The sequence below is a fragment of the Lathyrus oleraceus genome, chromosome 2 (genome assembly GCF_024323335.1).
Source record: "Lathyrus oleraceus cultivar Zhongwan6 chromosome 2, CAAS_Psat_ZW6_1.0, whole genome shotgun sequence".
NCBI classification, from domain to species: Eukaryota; Viridiplantae; Streptophyta; class Magnoliopsida; order Fabales; family Fabaceae; genus Lathyrus; species Lathyrus oleraceus.
Window position 1 is genome coordinate 422,434,692 of NC_066580.1, and position 18,297 is coordinate 422,452,988.

The window sequence follows — 18,297 nt, forward strand, 5'->3', positions numbered from 1 at the left end:
GAATGGGCAACTTCCCATCCGGTCCATATACACGCCTTGCAGAGTGCTGATAAACATGTCAGTCAACTCCCTTTCCAGCATAGGGGGTTGAACTCTCGCAGCCAACTCGCGCCATCTCTGGGCGTACTCTTTAAAGCTTTCATTATTTTTCTGACAAAGACTCTGCAGCTGAGTCCTGGTCGGAGCCATGTCCATATTGTGCTTATACTGTCTGAGGAACGCCTCACCCAGATCTCTCCAGCATCTGATGGAATCCCGCTTGAGTTCCATGTACCAATCCAGAGATGCCCCAGATAGGCTATCTTGGAAGAAATACATCCACATCTTTTCATCATCAGTGTATGCGGATATTTTCCTGTAGTATGCCTGCACATGGGTGCGAGGGCAGGAGGTACCGTTGTATTTATCAAATGACGGTGCCTTGAATTTGTGCGGGATTCTCAAGCCTTCAACCAATCCCATGTTTGTAACATCAAAACCGAGGGAGTTTTGACATTCCATTGCCCGGATTTTCTCAGCAAGGGCCTCAACTTTACGATCTCTCGCATCATTTCTGCCCAAAATATCTTCGTCTTCACTGAGCATAGTGAACAAATCCTCTTGTCTGTCAACAATCGGAATTCTGTTACGGGCCGGAGCATGAATGACTCTGGCATTAGCAGTATCTGGAGCAATCGGTTGACCATCAATTCGAATACCCCTCAACTCTTCACCTACAGCATAGTTGTTGACGGGAATAGCAGCAGCAGGAGTGTCAGGAACTGGATTTCCCTCCGGTAGAGCCTGGTTGGGCGGCGGAATTACAGCTTCTTGCCTCTGAACTAGAGCTCGGAGTTCTTCTTGTCCTTGCGCAACCCCTTGCATCATGTGAATAAATTGGGCCATGTTAGCCCTCATCTCAGCTAACTCGGCTTGTACTTGATCCATGTTGCGTTGATGGTTGAGTCGCGTTGAGTAGCGGTGCGGCCTTTGATCAGTTATCCTGCCTGGACACAGGAATCAAAGTGAGAAGACGGCACAAGAACACCTGTTATGCAAATGATATGAATATGATGTTAAATGATGCGTATGATGCACATGATATGCTCATTTCTCAGGCATTCAAAGAGCCTGACCCATCCTCAAAAGATGGCAACCTGCAGCAACAAGAGAACAATACAGATACAGGGAAAATGAGAACAACAGGGAAATACTGACAACCTCATCTATACATAAGGGTAAAAAGGTCAATACAACCGAGTCAACAAAATATTCGAATAAACAGAGTACAGAGAAATGAATCCCTATCCAACAAGCCTGGAGGTGATTCTCAACAAAAAGATTACGGAGTACAAGCAAATGAATCCCATCCAACAAGCCTGGAGGTGATTCTCAACAAATACAAACAAAGATACAATCTAAGACAGACGGTCATCCGGAATGAGGGTCTTCAGGTAATGGCACTGGTCTATCAACAGTGTGCATTCTGAACATTCTGGTAGAGGGGTGATCTTCTCTTTCAACTGTCTTCTAAGCTCCAAGACTTCTCCTCCAAGATAGTCCTCTGATTTCTGTCTCAACTCCATCTCTTTCTTCAACTGAATGTCTTTGTCTTTGAGTTGCTTCTCTAAGTCTCTGATCTTCTTCTGATAATTAACTTCTGCTCTCTGCAGTCTCAAGCACTCCCTATGTTCTTCATCCAACATAGACTCTATCTCCTCATATGATCTCTTCTTGCTCCTTGCTCTGCTAGCATCCTCTCCTTGCACTTCCCTGAGTTGATGGGCCATGTGCAACCTATCAGCTTTAGCTTTGTACAACTCCATATGGGTGTCTTGCTCCTTCTCCCTCAACCGACGACTCTCCATCAGAGCTTGCTTATAGTGCTCGGCAGGCACACTATCAGCGAGGATCAAGGGTGGTTGCTCCTACAACGGCTCCATCCTATCGTAGGGTAGCAACAAAGTTTCCACTCTCTTCTTTACCCAATCAGTGTAATCAGGCATGGCTATGGCAAACTTCTTCCCTAAGACGGATCCATCTCTGACACCAATGGACTTCCAAGCTCTTCCAATCTGCTCCAACCTACCAGGGTCATCCTTCTTCTCAAAGTACACACTCTCAGCTATCTCAGCTTCAAGTGGTCTTCTACTCATAACAAACCCTAACTGGCGAAGAGAAAGAACTGGATTATAATTTATACAACCCTTGGTCCCCACGAGTGGCACATTCCGGAATTCTCCACAGCTCATAATAACATTCTTCACATTCATCCGGTAAGATTGCCATCTGATGTCATAAGAGGTGAGCGACATGACCCTCTGAGTCCACTTGAGAGTGCCCTGAGTGTCCACAAAGGGTCCACTACCAGGCAGGAGTGACATGAACCATCTGAACAGGAGAGGTAGACAGCACCTGATGGCTCCACCCTTACCATGCCTACTGTGGATGGCATAGTAAGTATCAGCTAACAAGGTGGGGACTGGATTTCCTCTGATGAAAATGCTGATGGCAGCATGGTCAACAAAATTTGGCATACTGGGAAATAGGATGATTCCATATATCAAGGCGGCAAGCTGTGCGTGAAAAGCTTCCCAATTTCCCTTCTCTGCTTCATCTCTGGCTATTCTCAGAAGAAACTTCAACGGCAGACCTACAATTTCCCCACAGGGCTTCCAATTCTCACCAACTTCCTTAACACTCAACCGGAGGGCTCTGGCAATCAATCTGAAATCAACCTCCTTTGGGACGTCCAAGAAGGGAGTCTGATGCTGAATCAGGATGCTCAACAGTATAGAATACTCCTCGAGAGTAGGTGCTAACTGATAATCTTGGAACGTGAAACATCTAAGCTCCGGGTCATAGAACTGAAGAAGTGTCTGCAACGGCACTGGGTCAACTACTGTCTTTAACACTGTTAGGATATCCCCATACTGATTCACGAACCCCCCCAGACGATCACTGGTCACAAGACTGCCCAACTCAATCAGAGACGTCAAAGGCTCCCGGTGAAAAACGTAGATACAAGTCTTCCGCTTCGGCTCTGGGACTGTTGCCGTCTCTATCGGCGAATCAAACTCTGGAATGTACCTGAGAAATGATATGCATGCAGAGATTAGTTTTTTTTTTCTTCTTTTTTTTTCCCTTTTTTTTCTTTTTTTTTTATTTTTTATTTTTTTTATTTTTATTTTATTGCGTATCTTTTGAAAATAAATATGATATGATGCACATGATGCAGACACAACTGGCTGGCGGTGCATTTCTGATCACAAAGTCGAAGCTTCGGTCTAAACTCAGAACCCAAATCCAACTTAAAAGATCCAAGGTCAACTGAACACACTGTCCGAACAAAGTCACCAACAGAACCGAGTCACCAACAGTACCTGTAATGATTAACCCTTCCCCACTCACGGGTGTAGTCTAGGCCAGGGTAAGGTCAAGAGAAACACAGGATAAACAACCCTTTCAAGAATATCATCCTGTGCACACCCGATGTATGCACCGATAATACCCCATCAGAGTCTGAACTGCTCGTGATATCAATGTTCCGCTAAGTGGCGTACACCACCCGCTTCCCATGAATCACTCTATTCCTAGGTTTCCTAGATTTCACTCATGGTCTGGGTATTGGACCTTTTACCTCGACTGACTCCCACCCCACAAAGAAAAACAGACAACCAGCCAGGCAGAATGAATAATGAATATGAATGCAAACATTAATGCACACAATAAATGCAAACAATAAATGAAATGAACAAATAATGGATGCAATAAATAAACACAGCACAACGCAACCAAAACCCTAACCTAGAGAGCGCTAGGAGAGACTCGCTCAGGGAAGATGGACCAGCACAGGTCAACTTCTCTCTAATCCCCAGCAGAGTCGCCAGCTGTCGCATTACGCGAAAAACCGGCGGGAAAACAAGAAACAACAGAGCCGCCACCGTGCGTTATTTATCCCAAAAGAGGGAAAGGAAACGCTCAGAGTAAACCTGGAAAGAACATGGTCTCGCGACCAGAGAGGATGGGTTCGGGAGTCGGTTATGCGAAGGGAAGGTATTAGCACCCCTACGCATCCGTAATACTCGACGGGATCCACGCACAAAAGGAAGGAAAATGGTTGCTAAAACACTGCTCACACACACACACACTGGCTGAAAGAGACACAAGAAAACAGACAAGGAAATGACTCGGCAGGATATCGCATCCTGGGCCTACTTAGTCTATCAGGCATAGACATCAGAGTCGAAGTAGTTCGGACTGGGGAACGACACATGCTCGCTAGGATGTCGCATCCTATGCATACGTATCTTCTCGGACGAGAGAAGAATCAGAGCATTCGTAGCTCGGCTGACACGCACACAAACAAACGAGACACACACAGGCAAACGTGGAGCCCGAGTGCCAATCACTGGACTTACATCGGCATCCGAACCAACAAACACACACAGGAAACCAACTGCCAATCGCTGGACTTACGTCGGACTCCAACCAGAAAAGGAGAAACAACTCACACAAACAAAACAAAAGGGCGCCCGGAGAGATCAGCTCATCTCCTGCCTACGTACCTCATCTGGTATGAGGATCAGGGCGACGTAGTTCCCCTACGCAAGGAAAAAGGACTAGCCTAACCAGATAACAGAGGGAGACACAACACTAGGGAGACTACGACTCGAGCCTAGATGTTGTCATGCAAAGTCGTCCCTAAGTTAAGGTTTCTAGCTAACTTGCACAGGAAGCAAGCCTATCCTAAACATGACTTGCACAGGAAGCAAGCCACATCTAACCTAACTTGCACAGGAAGCAAGGGTCTCGATTGCAACGAGGGCAAGAGAAAGGGGAGGTCTCAATCGCAACGAGGGCGAGAGAAAAGAATTAGTGTTAGTTGTTAGTCAAACTCGACAAGACATCGCATCTCGTGCCTACGTATCTCATCTGGACATGAGAATCAGAGTTGCCGTAGTTCGGCTAAACTATTCCCATTGGTTTGTGTTTTTTAAGTGGATAACGTCACTGCACAATCTACCTGATGCTCGACCTTTGGAGACTTACTCACCTGTAGTAGAAGGAGTTAACGTATCCTTAAGAGGGGATGATGTTTGTTTGTGTTTTAGGAAAGCTCAAGCAAGAAAGGAAGTCCTAGACGAAGGAACCGTGCTACCTTAATTGACATGCAAACGAGACTACGCGGAGTCTATCAAACCTAGGGGATACAATCACACCACACAAGCACATACAGCATAAAATAAACACACCAACAAGGGGCTCAAACATCAAGGCTAGGTTTTAGTCGAGGGGTCATATCAACCTCAACAGACAAACCTCTGGAATGGGATGAATGGTGCTCTTAACCTTGCCATTGAGGGGCTAAGGTGAAGCAGATGAAAGGAGATGAGGGGTGTGCCTCATTGCTCTTATCCCTGGCCAGGGAGAGCATCTGACAAGAATGTGTGGGTTCAGAAAGTGGGAACCCTTCTACACATTTGATACTGACTCAACTGTACAATTGTACAAGATCTTGGGTTTTTACTCACTATGCATCAACACAGGTAGTGTGAGCAATGTGAGTGACACACAGACTAGCAGGGGATAGGTTGCTTATCCCTTGGGTTCTGCCAATTGCCTCTTCACTTAGGAGGACTTTGCATATGTACAGGGACAAATTAAACATACACAAACATTGCCTCTTAAGGAGGACTTCAGACAGTTGCCTGGCCAAGTAACAGGCCAGGTCTTCCAGACTACATGAAGATTAAGGGATTATACCTCAAAGCAAGTTGCTATTAAAGCAAATCAAAGCAAGTTCAAAGAACTAAGCAACTAATGGTACCTGAAATAGTCAAACAGATCAGTACACAATTCAAGAATTAAAGCAACAGGAAGTAAGAATCAAAAGTTAAAACAAACAGACAAAAGAGCCAAGCACAAAGCTCAAGGCTTATGAGCCAAGCCACCTACAAAACGCACAAGTTAGTCAATGATATTCAAGTAAGCTCAATCAAAAAGAAATGGTCTCATTGGTCATTTGTAGCTTAACCTGAAAACAAGAACTCAAACATAAGCCACAGGACCACTAGGACAAGCCTAGGGTCAAAAATGAATGAGAAAGTCAAAACAGCAAGCAATGCCCAATCAAAATCAAATTCAAACATTTAGGAAGCAAACCCAATTGGTTTCATGTTCATATCATGCATCATCATCATTTCATAAGCAAAAGAAGTCAAAGCATGGCAAATGAAAGCTCATAGAAGTCAACAGCAAGACTTGCATCAAAAGTCAACTCAAACATTTCCAAAAATCACCAAATAAATCATGATCAATCCTAACACATAGCATGGTAAGCATGTCAAATTTCATCTCATTTGGACAAGTGGAAGGCAGTCAATGAAAATCAGAAAGTCAAAGCAATTTTGAACATGCTCAAAGAAGTCAACCAAACATACATCAACTTGGAAAAATCATAAATCAGAGATGGTGTATGATAAATGAATGGGACTAAAACCATGGCAAAGCTTAGGATGTCTAGTTATCTCATGTAAAATTTCATGTCCATCTAATAAAGTATGAGGATTTCACAAATGAAATGGCAACATGCATCACATAAGGTCAACATTTTAGTCCAACAGGGGAGAAAATCTCAAACAAATGGAAAATAGCACAAATAATTCCAAGAAAAATCATGTGCAAACTAGACATACAAGAGTAGGTTCATGCAAAATTTCACATCAATTGGAGGTCAGGAAGTATGTCAACAAAAATCATGAAATTGCATATCATTGGTGTGACACAAATTGTCACACCCTACTTCAAAAATCGATATCTTAACAACCAGATAAGATAAAATCATGAACTCTACATCAAAATAACCATGGATGAGTGTAGATTAACCACAAACAATTTCAGGGTCATTGGATATATCCTCATCATTTCACAATGGTTTTGGCAAAAGGTATAAAATATGCATACATGTCAAGAAACCTAATGCCATTAAAAATCCAGCCATCCAAAAAATCATTAAAAATCATGATAAAATAGTAGACATCAAACAGGACATGATGCAAAAAATTTCATGAAATTTGGATTTGAAATGCACGAGTTATGATTTTTGTAAGATGAGGTATCAATTTGGAATAAATGAACAAAATAACATGGTTTACTAAGTCAACATGTTGACCAGTGGCATTTTTGTGAATATGACCCTCATTTACCAAAACGCTGCGCTTAGGGAAGGAAAACCAAATGTTCTGATTGGTTGTCACCAATAGAACAGTAACCTAACGCATGCCATACGTGAAAAATCAGGTTTCTGGAAAATAATTAGGGTTTCAACATAGCAACAGTAACTTCATCCCTTCCAATCAGCTCGAAAAATTTTTATGCCCAGCAATCAACAGCAAGCACATCAATGTGATCATCAGACAACACACAACACGAATATGACATCCATTTTCACTAAGTCATCCTAAGCAAAGCAAATCGAGCAAAAGCATGTTTTGAGCATAAAAATTAAAATCCAGATTTCTCATGCATAACTCAACCATTTCAAGTGATTCAAGGTTCACAATATTCAGCAAGGCAAGGGCTACACAAAACATGGCAACATTTTGAGAATAATAGAACTCGAAACCTTACTTGATTTGGAAGAAATGGAGGAGACAGTTGTTGTTTTGATGATACAAGCTCAAACAGGTGCTCCTTATGGTTGGAAATGATGAATACTTGAAGAAGTTCAGCTCAACAAACCCAAATCCAACTTAAATCAAAACTTGCCATGGAAATGTCTTGAAGAAACAGAACTCGAAAATGGACTTCCAGCTGGTGTTTTGTGCTTGAAAAGGCTCTCAAATGTTGGCCAGATGATGAAGCAAACAAGAATTGCTCGAGTGCTTTGGAGGTTTTGAGCAAAAAATGCAAAGATGTAAAAATGGAAAATGAGAGAGAATGAGAATTTTCTGTTCGATTGAGGCTGCAGCTAGGGTTCAATTGTGCAGAAAAGTTACTATATATTTGCTGTTTAACATTGCTAATGAAGGTGCTAAACATGTTTAACTTAAATGAAGCCAAATGCCAAATTGCTAAGTTTTAACCAAATGCACATGGAGGTGTAAGGTCTGTCCGAGTTTGGGCCTTGCACAAGTCACAAATGATGTTCCAAACAAATTCCAATTGGCCAAAATGTTTAAAAATGCCTAATTCAAAAAGTCAACTTTTCACTATTCTTGAAATTAATTAAGGCAAGTTCAAAAAGGCCATTTTGCATGGTAAGGTTTTGGTACATGAGGATGACATTTTTGGAAAGAGGGGATTAAATATGACTTGTTGGAAAAAACCTCACCAATTTTGGCCAAATGGTTTGAGAGATATGGCCTTTTGAAGTTCAAGATTTTGTGAAAATGATTTGATCATATCTTGACAACCATACATGGGAATTGAGAGTTCTTGGACTTTTTGGAAATGGGAGAACAAGATCTTCAACTTTCATGTTGGGCAAAAATGCATTTGAAGCTTGTATCATAATGTAAGTTTGGGATCAAGAAGTTTCCATTTATGGCAGTTAAAATTACAGGTCCGGTTTCTATTTTTGGAAAATTTCTGATTGACTTCAAATTCTTCAATGATATTGTTTGTCATGATATATGAGGCCTATTGGGACATGAATAAACTCTCTCAAACCAAATCCATCCATCAAAACCATAGAATCAGCCACAGTTGACCAAGTTTGACTTTTCTAGGGTTTCTGACTGACTGTGCATGAACTGATGACTTCTGAACATCCAACCCTTGACTTAAACATTTCAAATGGACCTCCAAGTCATGTGAACAAATTGGACCAACCCTAGGGCCTTGGATCTTTGAGAAACACCCTTGCTTGCTTGGTTGACTGATCTCCTGATCAATTTGACCTAATTCTCTTGATTGGCTTGCACTTGAGGCAACTGGGACAATGCAATGCTATGCAGTGGACCATGATATGCTATGACCTAATATGAGAATGTATGTACAATGATGGGTGCAAATTTGAGGTTCTACAGGTATAGAGGTAGATAAAGCTAAAATAGAAGTTATAGAAAACCTAAAACCACCAAAAACCATCCGAGAAGTCCGAAGCTTTCTTGGACACGCTGGATTCTACCAGCGTTTTATTAAGGACTTCTCCAAAATAACTAAACCGTTAACCGGACTTTTAATGAAAGATGTTGAATTCATTTTCGACGAAAAATGTAATGACGCATTTAATCTTTTAAAGCAAGCATTAATCTCTGCACCCATTATGAAACCGCCCGATTGGTCGGAACCTTTTGAGATAATGTGCGATGCTAGTGATTATGCAGTTGGAGACGTTCTAGGACAAAGGAAAGATAAAAAATTACATGCCATTTATTATGCCAGTAGAACCCTAGATGCTGCCCAACTTAATTACGCAACAACCGAAAAAGAATTACTCGCTGTAGTTTTCGCTATAGACAAATTTAGATCTTATCTAGTAGGAGCAAAAATTATTGTTTACACCGATCATGCTGCCATTCGTTACCTATTAAGTAAAAAAGATGCCAAACCTAGGTTACTCCGATGGATTCTATTACTACAAGAGTTAGATTTAGACATAAGAGACAAAAAAGGCACTGAAAATGTAGTGGCCGATCACCTTTCTAGGCTAGAACATCTAAAACCTGAACTAGTACCCATAAATGATGATTTCGCCTATGATAGACTGATAGCTAAAATAGAAACCATTGAAGATAATAATCTAGATCCTTATGAGCACCCTCAAAATTCCTTAGCAATAAGTAACGTACCCTGGTATGCAGATTTCGTTAACTACCTAGCTGCTGATATAGTACCCCCTGATCTTGACTACCACCGCAAGAAGAAATTCTTCCACGATGTGAGAAACTTCTATTGGGACGAACCGCTCCTTTTCAAAAGGGGTAAAGATGGCATTTTTTGTCGTTGCGTTCCGGAAGAAGAAGTAAATACTATTATCGAGCATTGTCATTCTGCACCTTATGGTGGACATGCGAGCACCTCTAAGACATACGCCAAGATTCTTCAAGTTGGCCTATTCTGGCCCACCATGTGGCGTGATGTCTATGCTTTCATTGTCAAGTGTGATAGATGCCAACGCACTGGAAACATTTCAAGACGTGATGAAATGCCTCTAAGAAACATTCAGGAAGTAGAACTCTTTGACGAATGGGGTATAGATTTCATGGGACCTTTTCCTCCATCCTTAGGAAATAGGTATATCTTAGTAGTTGTAGACTATGTGTCTAAGTGGATTGAAGCTATAACTGCACCCACAAACGACACTAGGGTAGTGATCAAACTATTTAAAAACTATATATTCCCTAGATTTGGAACACCACGTTTAGTCATAAGCGATGGAGGATCACACTTTATATCGAGAATATTTGACAAACTTTTAAGAAAATATGGAGTTAGGCATAGAGTAGCAACACCGTACCACCCACGAACTAGTGGCCAAGTAGAAGTATCTAATAGGGAGATAAAACAAATCCTAGAGAAAACTGTTTCTATTTCTAGGAGAGACTGGTCTCAGAAGCTTCAAGAAGCATTATGGGCCTATAGAACCGCTTTCAAAACCCCTATAGGAACTACCCCTTACCAACTAGTTTATGGAAAATCATGTCACTTACCATTCGAATTAGAGCATAAAGCCTATTGGGCCATTAAAACTTTGAATTTAGACTACCTAGCCGCTGGAGAAAAGCGTACCCTAGACATTCATAAATTAGAAGAACTTAGGCAATCTGCCTACGAGAATGCAAAAATATATAAAGAGAGGACAAAAGCCTATCATGACAAAAGAATAGTAAAGAAAAACTTCAATGTAGGAGATTCTGTTCTCCTTTTCAACACTAGGTTACGACTCTTCCCTGGAAAGCTACGTTCAAGATGGACTGGTCCCTTCGAAGTATCTAAGATTCTGAGATCCGGAGCCGTAGAAATCAAGAACGATATCTGTAGTCCATTCATTGTAAATGGACAAAGACTGAAGCTCTATGAAGGAGGAGACATTCTATCATACTACTCGAGCCACACCCTGATTGATCCACCAATTCATACTATTACAGGTGTATAAATTCTAACCTTCAAGCTAATGACGTTAAACAAGCGCTGCGTGGGAGGCAACCCATGGTTTTTCTTTTCATTTTACTTTTTTCGCATTTATTTACATTTATTTTTATTTTATTTTATTTTATCTTATTTTGCATTGAGACTAAAGTTTGAATGGTTTGTATTTTCAGGATCACTTTCCTATAAGTGACAATAAGAGGGTTTGATTAGGGAGTACAACTCGGTTCTGAATACGCGAAAGCGACTGTTCCTGTTAAATTAGTTCTTTTCAAAGTAGGAAACATTGCCCATAAGTAGTTCTATTAGCAAGTACTTGGATTATCGTTTAATTATGTGAATTACATTCGACCCTGTCTTTATTAATTAGATTTATTTTAAAACTTTACTTTTCAATTGCACACTACAAAAACACCTATTTTAATTGCCTTTGATAAACACCATAACAATAGATAACGATAGATTGACACTTGGTCTCTGTGGTTCGATAATCTTTTATATTACTCTGACGCGTTCGTACACTTGCGAACACCGCATCAAATTTTCCAACGCATCATATAACCTATTTCATCTGGCCAATGTCATTCATGCCATTTGCATTGCCATTGTTTTTTGGTCCATGAATCTTTGATTATGACCTAGTTCATTGTACATCTTGGGCCTTGCTAGAGTTTTTGTTTCATGCTTGTCATTATTCATCCAAGTTATGGTCATGTCCATTTATCCATGATTAGGTATTCATCAAGTTCACCACTTAGTCTATTATATGCCATTTTCATTGGTGTTTGGTCCATGAATCGTTGGATAGGTCCTAATCATTGTCTATTTTGGTCCTTAAGTCTTGATTCATTCAAAATTCGTGTCCATTTATTCATGTTATCATGTTCACTCATTTAAATATCTTTCATATCCATACAATTCATTTCAAATAGTCAATGCATTCAAATATCAAATATCATTTCATACAATCACATCCAAAGTCCACAAATGTACATAGGCTACAAAATATACCATTTATACAACAATTGACTTTTGGTCAACAATTAACTTTTTGGGCGACAATCACAACATTTAAAAACAACATTTCTAATAGATTACAACAATCAAACTGATATCATTTGGTCCAAACATCACTTCCCTAGCATTCTTATCATTTTTTACTCGCACCCATCCACGTAAGGCATCGAGTCTCTCAATACTTCTAATTTTTTCGCCTTCAGGTATGTTTCCGTCTAACCAACGAACCAACTCGCTCTGTAGTTGCTCGAAATGAAAGATGATCTAGAAGAGCATCTCCATTGGAGGCTTGTCTCTCGAATAAATCACTTTTCCATAGCGGTGACGAAGACGAACCATGTTTGCAATATAGTGAAAAGAGATGTAGAAATATGAATCACACAACACCTCTATTTATACAAAAAAAAAATTACGCAAGACACACAGGTGCCATACCAATTGGCGTATCCTCTCCTTTTTTACACATGAGCGCCAATTGGATTGGCAACACCATGTGAATAAGCCAATCCAATTGGCGCCACCTCTTTAATTTAGAGAGCAGGCGCCAATTCATTTGACGCCACCTCTTAAAAGTGGGGTAGTTTGAGAATTAATCTGAAAAGTGGGTTATATTGGGATTTTTTTTGAAAAAGTGGGTTAGTTGAGTAAAAATTTCACAAAAAAATTATATAAAAACAAATGAATAACGGATAAACCTCCATGTTCGTAAAACAGAAACAAACCTAAACTAGGCCAGACTCGATTAGGCAAAACTGGATCCCTAACAGAGTCTCCAACTGTCGTCACTAAGGTTCAAGTAACAAGGAAACTGGATGGACTGAACAAAAGAACCGCCTCCTCAAAGAGGAAAAGGAAATATAAGAAGAGTCGCCATCGAATTTTATTTTATGTGCCTTCGTAGGAGAAGGCGAGGGGAAATAATCGATAAAACCCTTAGAGAGATAAGCGTAAGGGAAGTGCTATAAAAAGGACAAGGTATCGGTCTCGCGACCGAGATTAAGATTTGGGAATCGATTATGCAAGGGGAAGGTATTAGCACCCCTCACGTCCATGGTATTCCATGGGAACTGTAAGACCCCAATTTTGACCCTAAGATCCCTCCTGCAACTTCATCATATGCATTAGCATTGGGATCATACCTTGGCATCCTCCTCACCCCTCTTTTATTGGGTTTGTTTTGGGAGAGATCACCAAGCACCATGTGATTGTATCTTACTTGTATATTATCATTTTTACTAACCCAAATACCAAAAATATGTCTTTGCATTTCCCTAACTCTTTTGTTGGTAAGGCATGATCCCCATTGATCTAGCAAGCTCATATCTAGGGTTTAAGACCCTCATGGCTAAAAGCACAACCAATTATGGATCCACAATGTCTCAAAGTATCATATATGAGTCCCCATGATCTTCATATGTTACTTTGATCAAATTTTCTTCAAGAGTTTGGGGGTAGTTTGCCTTGAAAACCCTAGTTCATCTGGGTATCTTGAGTAACTTCTTCAACAAGATACCTCACCAATTGATCAAATTTTCTCAAGGGGAACTTCAAATTTCATAATGTTATGCATATATGATCTACCATGCTCCAAAAAAGTCAAGAGAATTGGAAGTTAGCAAGATGGTTGATGGTGGTTGGCTAGATGAATTCATCTGATCAAAACTGGGTCTCCCTAGACCCTATCTCATACAATTCTCATCATATGAAAATGATCCTAAGATCAAAGTTACTCTAAATGGCATTCCAAACAAATTTCATGTTGAGGTCTAGAGCTAATGTTTCTTGGAAAGTCATTTTCTATGTTGAAACATTATAGGTCATTTTGTCTAAACCCTAATTTGAAAGTTAACTTCCCAAGGCCATAACTTGCTCAATTTTTATGAGATGAAATATTTACAAGTTTCACAATCAAATTCAAGATGTCTAATTCAACTTTGATGTTTGGAGTGAGAGCTAAATCAACTTTTATGAGCATGTGATATGAGGATACATTATAGGTCATTTTGGACCAATACCATTGAACAAGTGATTTTCCTCAACTTCAAAAATGCATAACTCTATTATTCTAAATCCAAATGAAATGAAATTGGTGACCATTTTGAAGGTATTTGAAAGAGATACAACTTTGATGAAGACACTTTTTTCATTTGGAGCTCACATGAAAATTTAAGTAAGGTGGAACATTGAGGTATATGACTTGACACTTAGAAAAAATTTCAACATGTTGAAATTTCCAATCTTCCCCCTCAAACTTCACCATGAACCAAGTTCCAAATGAAAAACTGTCCAACATAAAAGTTAATCCCCTTTATCTAAGCTTTCCAAAGAGTCCTATTTCATGCATTTTGGATGAGGTTTGCTAGGGCTGCACATGGTCTTAACAAGTATGCATCAAGTGGAAAGATCAAATGTCCAAAACACTATTTCACATTGCCTTGCTATTCAAGCTACTTTGAGACTTCAGAACAGTTGAATTTGGATCTAAATGGATTGCTTCATGGGCCTGTACACGCCCATGCAAGCTTGCATCACGCAATTGCCAAAACTGGTCACATTTTCAAGTGTGCAAATATCATTCCCAATTGCCCCCTCTTTTCAAACCCTCAAAATTCAAAGGAAAACCTGAGAACTTTCAATCTGAAAATTGAGTTTGAATCTCACTGTTTGGATATTCAAAAACTTCAGGATCTAAAGCTTTGTTCCATTGCCAAACCACTTCTACAAGCTTCCTGGAGATGATCAAGCAAAGTTTGAAGCAAGCAAGATCCAGTTCTACACAACATTGAAGGTATTTTCCAGAAATTTTCTTCTCTTTGATTCTCACTCAATTCTGATCAATTCTCTTGGATCTTTGGTTGTCTAAAGTCCTACCGATGTAGGCAAGAAGAATGATTTGCTTTGAGGTCAAATCGAATCAACTCAGTTGACACGCCTCAAAATTCAACTCCTCATATCTTTCTATATATGTGGAGTTAGTTAAAATTGAGGTCAGATTCGTGCTCTACGTCGTTTTTTCTTTCAGATCATGTCCTCCTTTTTCATTTATGTGATGATGATGACTGAACCAGTCCGGTGAGCCTCGCCTGAGAAGGTGACCAGAGTTTCAGTGCCGGTAACGTGCTGGATAGGTTCTGAGCCACATGATCAGTTCAAATCGTTTTAATCTTGAGCGTTGCTTTTGAATACCATTGGTGTGACGCGCTAACTAGTGTGCTAAGTGGAACGCGCGTTTTAGACCACTTGATCTGCCACCTCAATTAATGAGGGAGATCAAGTTGTCCATATTTTTTCTGATTATTTGAATTTCATTTAATTTGTTTTATTTTCATTAATTCATATCAATTTTAATATTGATCCAAAAAATATGAGTTTCACCAAAAAAATTTAAATAAAATCCTCTTTCATATTTTGAATTAAAATTATTTTTTGGATCATTATTAATATTTTTCATGATTTAATTGATTTTGTGAATATTTTTAATTGTTTAAAAATACTTTTAAGTCTCCAAAAATTCTGAAATTTTTTCTCCAAGGTCCTTTGACCTTGTTTGACCTATGATAAATCTCATGGCCATTTCTTTGGTGTTTTGATGAGATTTTAGGAATTTGACAAACCATATTTAATTTAATGCATTATTTTTAGTATTTTTAAATTGAATAAATGCCAAATAATTGTGTTGAGCCATTTTGATTGTTTGTATAAGTTTGACTTGTCTTGTTGGGCCTTGGTCAAGGTTGATTTGACTTTGTTAGGTTAAGATTATTGGATTTAGGGGATTGATGGAATGTACATTCTATCTCCCAAAATGAATGAATGATCTTAATTTGGTAAAAGTCATCCTTTGTCCAATTTGAGTTTTGATCTATTCCCCTTCCTCTTCATCTTGTTCCCTTTCTTTGTGCATTCATGTCATGGTCCTATGATATCTCAAGGTCCTAAGGCTAGTTGATTGAAAAATCAACACAAGTATGGATGAGATTAGGCCACCTCTTTTGCATATTCTTTTTGAGTGTGGTATGTTTCATGAGCATAGTCCATTATACTATGTCTCAAACATGCATTAACACCAAAATTCTATTGCCCGACCTCAAATAGTTGCGACTTCTACATAAGTCCAATTACAATTGCTTAACATAACGCTAAATTTTTGACACAAAAGGTATAACATTCTAGTTAGTGATATTGTAAGTCTCCCCTGTTTCATGGTATTGTGTGGAAACTTGACTTTTTTTCCTTCCTTTGGAAGATGTCTTGGTTCAAGGATCCATGCTTGTGATAAGTGGGTTGAGTATTCTCCAAAAAATGACTTAAATAAAAAAGCAAAAGCAATACTAACTTCTAACTTATTAACAACTAACATTTAATTTCAAGTCTTTTAATTTTTAATGCACTTTATCTTTAAGCTTTATTCATTTGCCATTATTCATATCATTCTAATTGTTTATGTTAATGTCATTTTCACTTTGTCCACTTGGACCATATTTTGTGATATATTTTGCTTGTGTATATTATGTTTGTTTGTGTGGTCTTTGACCATTAATGTACATAATAAGAACAAAAAACCCTAAAAAACTTCTTGTGTGGGCTGTTGGTTTGATCTGAGACAATTGGACTTAGAATTTAGGCAACACTCCCTATGCAAAGGACTTGGCCAATGCCAACTTTCATGTAACCAAGTGCTTGTAATTTGAAACTTCATCTGATACATCATTGAAGATCCCTTTGAGTTCATCTGCAACATGATCATTGTGAAGCTGTTATTTTGAACCTGTAACTTGTGGAATTCATCTGTTACATGGGCAAATTTGAAGAAGATCATGGAGTGGATAAAGCTTAGATGTGGCCATCTTTATTTGATGCCTTGCTCTTCAAGTTAATATTGTGTGCATTTTTTGTTGCTTGATCCTAATGTCCAATGGAATTTGGGGTTTCTATATGACATTCTTGTCTATTGGATTGCAGCCCATTGATCATATCTTTTCAACTCTTAACTTTTAAATTTATGCTCAGGATTAGTCTCTTCATCTCCTCCTCATCTCTTTAATTTCAAAATCTCTCCCTCCTTTTAAAAAACTTCTTTGTTTGTACTTGTCTTTTTTCTAAACTTAGACCATTTTGCAAACTAGAAACTTTGGCCTTATGCCATTGCATTTTAAACTTCTTTTCTTAAATCAAATTTGTAAATAAACTTAACTATACTTGACTTAAAATTTTCAAAAGACAAAAAGAACCAACTCATTCAAACCATTTTCTAGACCCTTGTGCCTTTCAAACTTAATTTTTGATTAAAAGCAATGCATCCACTTTGAAATTTGTATCACGAACTACGAGGTTTTGATCCCTCATTTTTATGTTGGTACGTAGGCACAAGTTTGAAGGTCTTGTCAAACACAAAAATATAATTAATGAATTCTTTTCTCATCCCCCTATTCTATTTGTTTGCAAACATCATTTTGTACAAAATACATATCCACACAAGAAAGGGCTCCCTAGGAGTACCTAGGACACTTTGGGTGCTAACCCCTTCCCTCTGTGTAACCAACCCCCTTACCTGCAATCTCTGGCATTTTATTAGTTTTGATTTGAAAACTTCTTATTTTTGGGTTTTGTTCGTACTTTTCCCTTTTCCCTTGGAAATAATAAAAGCGCGACGGCGACTCTTGTTATTTGATGTCTTGCTTATCCATAGCTTGACGATCATGAATTTACCGCTATAGGAACCATTTGGGTTATTTTTACGTACGTGGGATTTATCTGTCATTGTTTTATTTTTCAAAAGAATGTGTGAAATTTTTTTGTGTGTTGATTGATTTTATCTTTGAGAAAAGGGTTTTCGGGTGGATGCCGTAAGGAACAAAAAATTAGGTTTGATGAGTTGTGTTGATTTTACCTTAAACAAGGGTTTATGAAAAGAGTTTGCGATTAGATTGCACTAAAGTCTAGGGGCATAGGTGATTATTCTAGATAACAAGTCAAGCGTCTTGCATCCAAAATAATTAGAGTGAGGGTAGGAATGCTCCATCCTCACTCATTCTCCACCACTTAAGGCTCGTGGCATAATACTAATCATAGTTATTAAGTATTTTGAGTTTGATTATGAAAAAGCCGCTTGACGTTGGATCAAGGGTTTGTTTATTTGATTATAAAATTTGGATAATGCAACACGAATGCAAAGTAACTGACAAGAAAATAAAAGAGTCTCAT